Genomic DNA, 12,885 nt, shown 5'->3' on the forward strand with positions numbered 1-12,885 from the left:
GGGATGGATTGTATACATGCTTTGTGCCAGAGGTTGACAACTCCTACACTGATGGCAGACACTCACTCCACAGGGAAAGGCCAGATGATTTTAGCAGTTCTGCTCTTAAGTCCAGTTCCATGTCACTATTACGTCCTTAGCTTTCCCATAGCAACTATCAGTATGTTTATAATGATCAACATCTCCCAAGGTGAACTTGGAGAAGGCTGTTAACTCAGGGCCATGTGCCCTTGGGTTAGTTACTTAACCTCTCTGGGGCTCTATTTTCTCACATAAGAGGCAGGACTATTAATAGTCATAGCAATATTGTGAAGATTAAATGAGCTATTAATAATACAATGTTAAGTACCCAGAATAGCACATGAAAAGCATTCAATAAACAGTAGCTATGAAGAAGATGATAATAATTATGACTGACATCCTGAGAAGCCAATGATGATGATGGTGGTAGTGATGACAATGATGTTGAAGACTTACTTAGAATTCCAAATGTGCAAAAGGGTTAGGGGGTTCAACAGGTAAGGGATTGTCCCCGTGTAGGGCCTCCCATAAAGGAAAACCTGACAGCTGGGAGTCATGGTGCCTTTCCTGAAGAATGATGAGACTCTGAGGCTCTGCTGCCATCAGCCACTCAGTCTGTTTAATAGTTGTAAAAGATACAGGCCCTTCCTAGGAACTAGATAGAAGCCCCTCTTTCCACCATATTCTCTTCTGATTGTGGCTGGGGAATGAACACTATCTTTAAACAAGCACTCCCCATCAGTAGTCTAGGCCCATGTGCACTTCAGTGGTTTCCATACTGCACAGTACAGGGAAATGGCATTGTTCCAGGAACTAATTGTTTCTGGGTTAAAATCACAGATCCTCTATTTACTAGCAGTGCATTCTTAAGCATGTTGTTAAACTTCTCTGATCTCCATTTTCCTCGTCTATAAAATAGAGATAATACCTGCTGTGTGGGGTTGCAATGAAATTTTTAAAAATGAAGGAGAGAAGCATCATTCACCGGATGCTCATAGTGTGGTGAGTGCTGTGGTAAATGCTTTCACACATTTTATTACATAGAGAAGGCAGTATAGTGTGGTGGCTAAGAGCACAGATACTGAAGCCAGACAGTCTGGATTCAAATCTCAGCAATGCCACTTGCTAATTATGTGACCTTTGGTGAACTCATTAACTTTCTGAAACCTCAGTATTCCCATCTGTAAAGTGGAGATAATACTAGAATTTACCTTATTAGATTACGTGGATTAAATGAGGTAACATTTATAAAGTAAACATAGCATTATTTGAGTGTTTGATAAACAAATCAAATCTTCCTAGCAACACTCAGTGTCATCAATTTAGAGATAAGAAAATCGAGATTGAGAGGGGTCAAGTGTCTGAATTCGGGTCTGTCTGATTCTTCTATGTCTCAAGTGCATAGAAAAGAACGTGGTACCAAGTAGATCCTTAACATTTCATTCCCTTCTCTAGACTTGGAATTTGACGGCTTAGATGTGAATCTTGTCTTGCTGAGAATCAATGAGGAAAGGAGGGAAACTGAGGCAGAGGCAAAGTCATACTTCACTAGGAAGCCACTGGGGGTTACCTCTCCTTATCCAGGGTTCAAGCTAGCCTTTGCCCTCTTGGCAGGCACTTTTTTTGGTGATTTCCCTGCTCGTCTGCCTTCGTTTTCCATTAAGAGTTGAGCTTCCAGAGGACGGAATTTGTGTCTCCAACTGCTTAGACAATTCTCCACCAGGAGGTACTGGGCCACTGAGAACACAGCCTTCCAGAAGCACATCTAGACAAGTTCCCTCTCTCCTAATAAATAGTTTCTTATCTATCTCTCAGCTTGGGTCTCTAAAGCTGGAGATAGGATAGTGAGAACTGGCAAAGGTCATCTAACCCCCCTCTAGACAGATTTCACCTAAATTAGGTTGAAAGTGGGGAGAACGGTAGACAGGAGAAACAGGAGGAGGTGCCATCAATTGCCTAATCCCAGACTTGCTTCCTTCCGGATGCCTTGGTACTAACCGATAACAAGAAAGAGATGCCTTTTCAGGAGGAGAAGTAAACCTAATTCAACTTAATTGGTTATAGGGAATGACATTCTGATGAATTGCTATCCTGTCATACGTGTAAACATATGCACACACATATGCAATCTTCTTCACCCTCTGTTTCTTTGTCCTTTCACCTCCCTCATCTCTCAGCCCCAATATCAGACTTTATCATTTGTGCATCAGGAAACTCATGTAATGAAAAAAAATGTCCCTATCCCTTGCAGCTTGTCTCCCCACAACTTTCCTTAGTCCTTTTTCACTCTAACATTTCCAATAGGCCTGTTGCATGTCGAGTGCATCCTACCTTCCACCCTGCTGAGCTTTGGAAGGTCATATATGTATGAGACACACTTCTCTACATCCACATATAACCTTCCCTCTGATCTCTCGGCCAGCCAAAGCTAATCCCTCCACTTCTGTCCAGACTCACACTCTTCTGCTTCCTCAGGCCCTACTCATTATATCAATTTGTTTCTCTTCTTTCTCCCAACCCCAACCTCCATCCTGGATACTTCTCCTCTGCTTATGAACAAGCTCAATTGTTCTCATCTTTTAGAAAAAAGGGAAAGAAAGAAAGGGAAGGGAAGGAAGAGGAAAAATGACACCCTCTTAAGACTCTATATCTCTCACATCCACCCTCTCTTCTTTTGTCTTTTAGCCAAACTTTTAAGTCTATGTAGAAGTTTGGCTATCTATAGCTAGTCTGTGACCATTGTCTCCACTTCCTTACTCTCATCCCCATCACTGTAGTTGACTCTGTTTCCCAATACGTGGAGACCCTCTGAGAAATCTCAAATGACTTTCACAATGGACTTGAACTGATCCTACTTGATTTTTCTTTGTCCTGTGTATTGTTAACTTTTTCTGCATTGTCGATCTGTTGACCTTCCCTGACTTCTTGCAATCCTCTATAGAGGTTTCTCCTCTAACATAGCCACTCTTTTGTATTCTTTTTTTCTTTTTTTTTGAGACAGAGTCTCGCTGTGTTGCCCGGTCTAGAGTGAGTGCCGTGGCATCAGCCTAGCTCACAGTAACCTCAAACTCCTGGGCTTAAGCAATCCTACTGCTTCAGCCTCCCCAGTAGCTGGCACTACAGGCATGCACCATCATGCCCGGCTAATTTTTTTCTATATATATATTTTTTTAGTTGGCCAGATAATTTCTTTCTATTTTAGTAGAGACGGGGTCTCGCTCTTGCTGAGGCTGGTCTCGAAATCCTGACCTCGAGCAATCCACCCGCCTCGGCCTCCCAGAGTGCTAGGATTACAGGCGTGAGCCACTGCGCCTGGCCGTATTCTTTTTTTTTTTTTTTTTTTTTTGAGACAGGTTCTTGCTCTGTTGCTGAGTGGCAGTGGCACAATCATAGTTCACTGCAGCCTCAAACTCCTGAGCTGTAGCAATCCACCCACCTCAGCCTCCTGAGGAGTGGAGACTACAGGGGCATACCACCATGTCTGACTAATTTTTCTATTTTTTTTTAGACTCAGGGTCTTGCTATGTTGCTCAGGCTGGTCTCAAACTCCTGGCCTCAAGCAATCCTCCTGCCTTGGCCTCCCAAAGTGCTGGAATTACAGGCATGAACCACTGTGTCTGGTCTGTATTCTTCTTCGTAGACTTTTGTGGCTCTGCTTGCTTCCTGGAGGCTGATCTTCCCTGTGGTGCCAACCTCAGCTCTCTTCTTTTTGCAATTTACAACAAATTCTCTGAGAGATATTATATACCCCTGGTTCCAACAGCCCCTCTACAATAATCACCTGCATATTTGTATCTCTCTCCCAAATTTTCCTCCTGAACTCTTGACAAACAGAAGAATAACAACAGCTGGCATTTATTGAACACTTGCAATGTGCCAAGAACTGTACCTAGTACTTCACGTGCATTTTCTCATGAAAACTTCACAAAAGCTTTATGGGGGCAGAAATTACTCTTATTCTCCCCATAGTAATTATTGTTAAAAGTAAAGCTCAAACTGCTTAATTAATTTCCCTAGTCCCACAGCTAATAAGTGGTGGGATTAGGATTTGAATTCAGGTCTATACAACCTAAGAGTCTTTGTTCTTAACTACCAGGTAGGAAGTGATACCATGATGTCCCAGGTGAATGGTGTAAAATTCTTCCAATGGAGAGCTTGTTTCCAGATTGAGCAGGTAGAGTGGTAAATTACAAATAAATTCATGGAGGGAGCAGCATGAAAGCTGGGAAAAATTTGGGCATGTGGAACCAAAAAAGAAAGGACTTTCCAGGCTAAGAGAATAGCAAAAATCAAAGGCTGAAAAGCAGAAAAACACATAGTACTTATATCGGGCAAAAGAATTTAGTCTTTATTTCAGAAGATTTTCTTATAGCAACATGGAAGGTGGATGCAAGGGAGAGACTGAGGCAGAGAGATCTTCTAGGAGGCTACTGCAATAGTCCAGGAAAAAAGCAAAAGTGTCTTGAAATAGGGCAGTGCATTGGTAATGCTGTCAGGGGGACAAATTCGGTCAAAATTCAGAAGGAAGCAAAGGGGATCCTGGGAGAAAGAAGAGAAGAAAAACCATGGCCAGGATGAATGAGAAGGCTTATTCCAAACCCTAAGGCCCAGCGTCTTCCTCCTCAGGTTTAACAAGGGACAAAGATAAAATCAGGAACTAGAGCATTTCTGGCCTATAGCATTAGGAGGAGGAATGCAGGCTTGTCAATTTCCCCGGCATTTAGAACTGACTCTGAGTTTCTGAGTGATGTTGTTGTTTTCCTTGGAGATCAAAGGGCATAATTATGGCAGAGGTACTTTGCCAATTGGGAACTGTGACTTCCACAATATACTCAATTTCTGGGAGCCAGAGCATTTCTCCCAAGAAATCGTCCCACATGGAAGTTGGCCATATTGGCCAGTGTAGGGGAGGGAATCCCAACCTGGCTGAAGCAGAGAGAGAGAGAGTTATTCCTTATACAAGTCTGAGAGCCCCCTGATGCTGGGACAGGGACTCCCCTTCAGAGAAAGACTTGAAAGAATGAACACCCAACTCTTCCCCAGGGCCCCATATAGGTAATAGGGTTAGGGGTTGGAGGTAAGTAGGGGGAATTATAACTGTGAAACTTTTACTATACTTTATACTTCTGAATTGTTTTATTTTTAATAAGCATGTTTGACTTTTGTAAATAATATCAGACCATGGATTCCACTACACACCCACTAGAATGGCTATTACTTAAAAAAAGACCAATGACACTGAATGTTAGCGAGGATGTACAGCAACCAATACTCTCATACACTACTGGTAAAAATGTAAAATATTATAATCACTTTGGGAAAAGACCTGGAAGGTTCTTTTAAAATGAAATACCCACCTATATTATGACCCAGCACTATGATCCAGTAGTACATATCATTACTAGATATGTACTTAAGAGAAATGAAAATATATGTCTACTAAAATCTTATATATGAATGTTCATAGCAGTTTTATCCATAACAGCACTAATCCGGAAACAGCTCAAGTGTCCATCAATAGAAGAATGGACAAAGTATGGCATATTCATAGAATATTATTCAGCAATAAAAAGGAGTGAGCTATTAATACATATGACAACATGGATGACTCTCAAAAAACATTTGCTGAGTGAAAGAAGCCAGACACAAGAATGCATACTGTATGATTTCATTTATATGAAATTCTAGAAGAGGCAAAATTAGCCTATGGTGAAAGAAATTAGGACAGTGTTTGTTTCTGGGGACTTAGGGGTAGAGATAACAGGGAAGGGGAATGAGGAAACTTTCTAGGGTAGTGGCTGTGTTGGGAGTTCTCAAGACCATCTCCATGTCAGACGATTTGCTAAGGGGACTACAGAACTCAGCATACATTCATACTTTTCACTATGATTTTATTACACTTAAAGGATACAAAGAAAAATCAGCAAAAAGAAAAGGCACATAAGGTGAAGTCCAAAGGAAATCAGGTGTAAGGTTCCAAGAATCCTCTCTCAGTGGAGTCACACAGGACACACTTAATTCCCCCAGCAATTAGCTGTGACAACACTGTGAAATGTTGTCTCATTAGAGACTCAATGTGAAGGTTTTTTTTTAAATTGGGGGCTTTTTTATAAAAAAACTGGGGGCCTGTCACATAGCCACCCTCTGCCTAACAGTACCAAAATTCCACACTCCCCAAAAGAAAGCAGATATGAAGCATAATCAGTTTAGTCACAGTGAACCGTTCTTACCACGGAATGGTGAGAACACTCTTGAAATTCAAGTTCCTAGATGACAGAGCACCAACCTTATAAGTAGGCCTTTCAAAGGATAGCAGTCAGTCAGGCCTGCTAAGTTAACTATTTTCTGCATAGTGGTAGTGTTCTATGCCTTGGTAAGGTTTGGTTTACACAAGTGTATACATATGTCAAAATTCAGAGAATGATACACTTAAGATTTGTGTATTTGACAAATTTGTATGTAAATTTTACCTCAAAAGAAAAAACTTGTAAAAATATTAATTCTATTCATTATTGTACATATCAATATTAACGATATCCATATTTAGGGATGAAGTGTACTGATGTGTGCAACTTATTTTGAAATGCGTCACAACATAGGTGGATTGACTGATGGATAGAGGATAGATATGTGATAAAACAAGTCCAGCAAAATATTAATTGTAGGATCTAGGTGGGGACTATGGGTGTTACCTATAAAATTTTCTGTTTTTAATTGTAATTTTATAATATTTCACAGTATTTTCATAATAAAATATTGGCAAAAATAAAATATCTATCTGGTAATATTACTTCATTGCCTAAAGCCTTAATTTGCTCCCAGTATTCAAGACACTTTATAATATGACCTCTGATATAATCAGCATAGCTCTCACTGACCCAAGTGGAATTTTCAGAGCACCAAGGAGAACAAGTGAGTATTGGAGAGAGGGTGATAGCTCTGCACTCTCACTTAGGGTAATAAACTTGTCCCAGTTTCCCCAGAATCTTTCTGGTTTTAAAATGGAAAGTCCTACATCTTGGGAAACCTCTTAGTCCTAGGTAAACTGGGATGGTTGGTCATCCTGCTGCAACTTTGGGCCCAGCTGTGCTGTGAGCCTTCTTTTTTTCTGCTAAGAGCAGCTTTCATCTTTTGTTTCTAATTCATGTCATAGCATGCTCAAGGGCTCTCTGGACAGTTTGAGATCTGGTCCTGACCCACTCACTGGGCCAACTGGGCAGATGCTGCCCCCTGCTGGTCATGGGGTACAGCTGTTCAGAACCTCTCCCACAGAGCTCTGCACACCCAGTGTAGTGGTAGTTATTCCTGCTCCCTTCTCTTTGACACCTCACCACAGTCCTGGCCTTTCATACCTGAAATCCTATAACTCTGCCATTTTTAAGCGCCCTGAGACACTGCCCTTGGTCTGTGCCCTTGGTCTACTGCCAACCCTGATTCCAGGCATTCTTCGACATCCTGACCACATAAACACGCTGCCCACCAGGAGGCGTCTGGGTTCTATTCAGAAGGCAGAAGAGCTGCCTTCGCAGCAGGCAGGCAGCTGTATTTATCCAAACCGAGGGAGGAAGAGATGCTCATACATGGCATCACCTGGGCAAAATGAAGAGCCAGCCCAGGGGTCCCCAAAGATACAAACGGCTGCTTATGTGTTTCCAAGAGAGAAGCCCAAAGAGAAATACACTCCTTTTGCTTAATGCTACTCTGGCAGGGTTCTACATCCTTTTAAAAATATGACTTGGTAGGAATTTTGATGGCCCTGCCTTTGACCTGATGCCTTCTAATATATTAATATTTCCCTTTGTGAAACATCCACTGGGGGTGAAGACAGATCTAAAAGAGCTAAAATATAATAGCATTTCTTTATTGAGTGAGCATTTATTACAGTTAAGGCACTGAACTATGTGCTTCACATAGTGCTCACTTTAACCCTCATAGCAGTCCAAAAAAGTATGTTGTATTATTATTCCCATTTTACAGAACATTGAAGCACCAAGTAGTTGAGTTTCTTGCTTAAGGTCATGCAGTAAGTTCTATAGCTGAGACTCAAATCTAAGAAATCAGACACCAAAACCTGAATGCATAACCCAGCCTCCCAAAGAGCTCCACCATCTGGTTTTCAGCCGGAAGTGCTCCTGGACACAATCACCATGAACTTAATAACAGACTTGAGGCTTCTTCCAAAGCAGGATTTTGGCAGTGACCATACAATGGACAGTACTGCTTAGTGCCCTCACCATCTCTATCTTTCTAGCCTATCAACCAGAACCCAGGATGAGTCATACCCTAGAAAAAGAGAACCTCAGCTGCTACACTTCTTACTGACAATAAGCGTCGTCTACTTACCTCACCAATGCTGTATCTGAGTATAATTGGCTGCTGTTCTCCATTCTACCCTGACGACAGCATTTACCCCTGCTGTTGCCCCGCTGCACAGCACACCACCAGCAGCCTGTCAGCCCCTGCTTGAGCAGCATACTCTCGAAAACTTCTACAGAACTCATTGGAGTTTCCAGAAGAAACTTTCCAACACTCAGTCCCTGAGCACTAGAGAAGACAATCTATCTAGAGAGGCAATCTTTATCAGCCACACCCCCGCAAAAAACTGGAAAACAATTACTAAGGAAGCAAACCCCACAGCATTCTGTTTCCACCTGCCACTGTCTATGCAGATTCACTTATCTGCCACTGCCAGCTGCACTATGTGGCCTGCCTAGAGCACATCTTTCATCTTTTAGCCTTGTGTTCAGCCCCAGGTAACTGAGATGGAAAACTGGAAAGCAGAATGGATGAACTCTGGATTTTCACCAGCATCATAGCCAGCTCCAACGTCTAGTGTAGTAAAGGGGTTAGGAGCCAAATGAAAACTTGTGAAATGCCACCTTCTATCTTAACAACACCTAAGAACACATTAGATTACTTCACCAACAAATCCAAGGAAGTCCAGGGCCAGTCCTTACCAGGGAAGAGTACGTACATGTTGGAGATAGGGGTACTCCATTTTTGCTCTGGCCATTTAAGCCAACCTCAAAGAAGTACACACTAGGTGCCTAATGACTCATAAATATTTTAAGGCCATTATGGCAGGCTCTCAAAGCATCCCTGTCCTTGTCTTCGACCTACGCTTGTTCTAATTTTATCCTTTCTGAATGCACATTACTGGCTCTGCAATCTTGATCTTGATCCTACCTCTGGTCCTCCTTGGGCCTTAGGATTTGGAATGATTGAGCCAATTCTGGGACCTCAGTTTACCCTCCCACCCCCCAATGTGCTGCCTTGGTGCTCTGTGTTCTGGTTGCAGCCTCTCTGAATATAACTTTGACCTGAGTCACTAGGTCACTAGGCTTTCTGTATTATATAGCTAGGCCAGCCATGACTCTGCCTTATGAGGGGAGGGGAAATCAGATAACAAGGAGGGGAAGGAAAGACAATTGTTCTTCTTGATGGGCCCCTCTGGTCTTTATGGAGATAGAAGGAAACCCCCTTCCAATGCCTGTTGATCTCTGAGATCCTTTAATTCAAAATACTCTTTATACCAAGGAGAAATGTTTTGGGATTAAATTCCTGCACTCCTTCAAATACAAGGATGAGTTGGACAAAATTACTCTAAGTACCTTTCCAACTCTAAATTCCTAGGCTTGAATCTAATGGGGTAAGCCGTATAAGAAATGGGGCACTGGCTCCTTTTCCCTTCCCCTGCCCTGCTTCCCAACCACATCATGCCAAGTACTACCACAGCCAAACAGTAGTACAGTTCTGGCTGAAAATTCCCTGTGGCTCTCAATCTTCCCCTCTCTGATTTTATGCTTTGGCAATTATTGACAGGGGGGATGAAGCTGGTAGATATCCAGCTTGATTCTGGGTCCTGCCTTTGAGATTTTTCCCCCCTGTACTATGGTAGGCAGCTCTAGAAACCCTTTAAACTCCCTTTTTATTTTCCCCAGAAGCATTCTGCAGAATGGGTCATGATTGGCCACAGCATGGGGGAGGTGTTGAGTGGGGTGGGGAGACCTAATGCTATGCTGGAATACCAGCTGAAGGGTGATTACTGGAAGACTGATGAGATTTCCTCGTGCATCTATTTAATCCATCTTTTAAATGGTGATTTAGATACAATTCATCCTTCTTTTGCTAAAGTTCAGAGTTGGAGGAGGGATGGAGGGAGAAAAATCAGTCTCAATTTTGCCTGGCAGGCTGAGAATAGAATGGGTACTCAACAAGCCTAGGGCTCTTAGAAGCCACTACTATGTTATTTAACCAGCTTGATCAGCATCAATATGAAGAAACTTAGCAGTGGTTCCCAGCCAACTGGGGGAGCAAACTTCAACAAAACTTAATGCTTCACAAATCAATTCAGTAACCCCTGTGTGATCCCATTCAAATCTCTTTAATAACTTGCCAGACATTAGAACTCATTTCTTATACAGCTGACCCCATTAGATTAAAGCCTAGAAATTTAGAGTTGGAAAAGTACTTAGAGAAATTTTGTCCAACTCATCTTTGTATTTGAAAGAGTGCAGGAATTTAACCCCAAAATCTTACTCCTTGGTATAAGGAGTATTTTGAATTAAAGGCTCTCAGAGATCAACAGGCATTGGAAGGGGGGTTCCCTCTATCTCCATAAAGACCAGAGAGACCCATCAAGAAGAACAATTGTCTTTCCTTCCCCTCCCTGTTATTTCAATATCTATTACAGGAAAGAAGATCAAGAATGCAACCATACCTGGCGCAATCCACTTTCAAAATAGTGCCTGTCTCTCAGGTTAATTCAGCTTCCAAAAAAAATCATGTACAAATCAATCTGTTTCCTTCCATCCGTTCATTCTCCCAAGTGTCTATTCATTTTCCCTAGTAATTATTTATTGCCCCTCAACAGAATTACCTATATTCTCCACCTCCTCCCTCCCTTCTAAAATGAAAATATATAAGTATTTGGGTCTCACTGGGATATTGTGTAATTACTCTGTGATTCTTCCCGTGCTCACGGTAACAATAAAATTTAGCTTTTTTCTTATTAATCTGCTTTATTGTGAGTTGTTTTTTTAGCAAACCTGAGGGTGAAGGGGAAGTTTTCCCTTCACTCCAACATACTAATGGGAATATTGAACCCAGAGAGGGGAAGGGCCTAGCACAAGGTCACAAATCAGTCCACTACAGAGGAAGGGCAAGAACCGAGTTCTTCTGAGTTCCAGCCTATTCTAGGTTACTGACTCATCTAAACAGCCATATGTCTTCCTACTGGTTCCCCTCTTCTCTGGGGCATACCTAAATGACCCTGTTCCCAACATGACCAAAGGAAACCTCTGGCCATTGTTACTGCATGCCATGTCATGTAGGGGACCCACATGCCAATAAGCTGTGGTGGGGAGTTTGGCATAAAGGAGCTCAGCACTATAGAACAGGTCGACTATGTTTTGGGAGAGATGCAGCCCCATATACCACCTTTGCTGCCCAAAGTCCATCTCTTAAAAGAAGGAATTTGTTCTCTTCAGCTCCAGATCAAAGGATGTTCATCTTTGCTCCATCTTAATCCCCAATACCCAGATCTGCCCACAAACAAAAGGGCTCCACCTCTGAAATCTTATGACTTCATGTTCTCTCTCTGCCCCTGCATACCCATATCATGTTTCCTAGTCTCCTTCTTCTCTCCCTCAGTCCCTGCTCTCCACCTACTCCTGGATCTCACAGAAGCCTCAGGCCTGGGACCCATTTCTGGTCCGTCCATCCCATCCTGCATTCCTTCCCCAGCTTGTACATCCTGGTCCATTGCTTCAACATTTCACTTGGCAATACTATCAGCTCTCCTTCCTTGTCTCCTGTCCTTCCTCCATGCTTCCTGGAGAACCCCCAAATCAAAGATCTCTGCTGCTGTTGTCCTGGGCAGCCCAATGCCAGAACTGCTTACCAGCCCCTTGTTACCTGGCCCTGCTTCGCATTCATGGTCCCCAAACCCATCTGGGACTTTAGCATTTTCTGGTTAGCCCCTAGTCACCTTCCTTTGCTGCTAAGTGAATAGGAATGAGGGCTGTCATTTAGAGGCCACATGTGTGCTTAGAATCACATGTGTTAAGGTAGCATAGCTATGGGAGAAGGGCAGTTTGTAGTTAGGCTGATCTGATTTTGAATCTTGGATCTTCCACTTATTGGTTGTGTGACCTTGGGCAATTCAATAATCCCTTTTAAACTTCATTTTCCTCTTTTGCTAAATGTGAAAAATAGTATTGTAAGGAATTCATGTGAGTTCTTAGAAGAAATATTTGGCAGGTAGTAGGTGCTCAGTAAATGGTGGCTTTTATGCCCTGGTGCCCTGGGTAGTACTCTGAGTGGTAATACAGCTTAATTCCAAATCTGATTGCTTAGTGGGCAGAAGCCACTGACTAAGTTACTGCTCTGATAAGGACTGGCTCAGGACCTGGGATGGGCTTGGTGAAAGGACAGCTTTGCTAACAAAATAACAGAAAACAATTATTTAACCCACAGTCTCTCAGTAATGGATAAGATCAATCATATGAGCTCTCTTGTTAATTGGCACCTAGCAGGGTTCTGTTTTCACGACATCTGAAAAGAGCTGAGCAGACAGAGAGTAAGTGTAAATCCTTTTCTTTTACATTCACCAGACCTATAGATTAAACTGCTTTTAAGCGTTTGTTTAACAGCCTTGAAGAGTCCTGAGTGGACAGTGAGAGGTGTGAGCTTCAGGCCTCAATTCCTGCCCAAAGCCATATCTCAAGGGCAAGATCACTGACAACATCACATCCCCAAGGATAAGCCTGTCTCCAAGGGAGAGGAAAAGGGGAGAAGCCAACTCTTTGACATCCCACAGCAGCTTCTGTTATCAACTGACAGCAACCACTATTGTTTTTCCTT

Source organism: Lemur catta, chromosome X (genome assembly GCF_020740605.2).
Source record: "Lemur catta isolate mLemCat1 chromosome X, mLemCat1.pri, whole genome shotgun sequence".
Classification (NCBI taxonomy): domain Eukaryota; kingdom Metazoa; phylum Chordata; class Mammalia; order Primates; family Lemuridae; genus Lemur; species Lemur catta.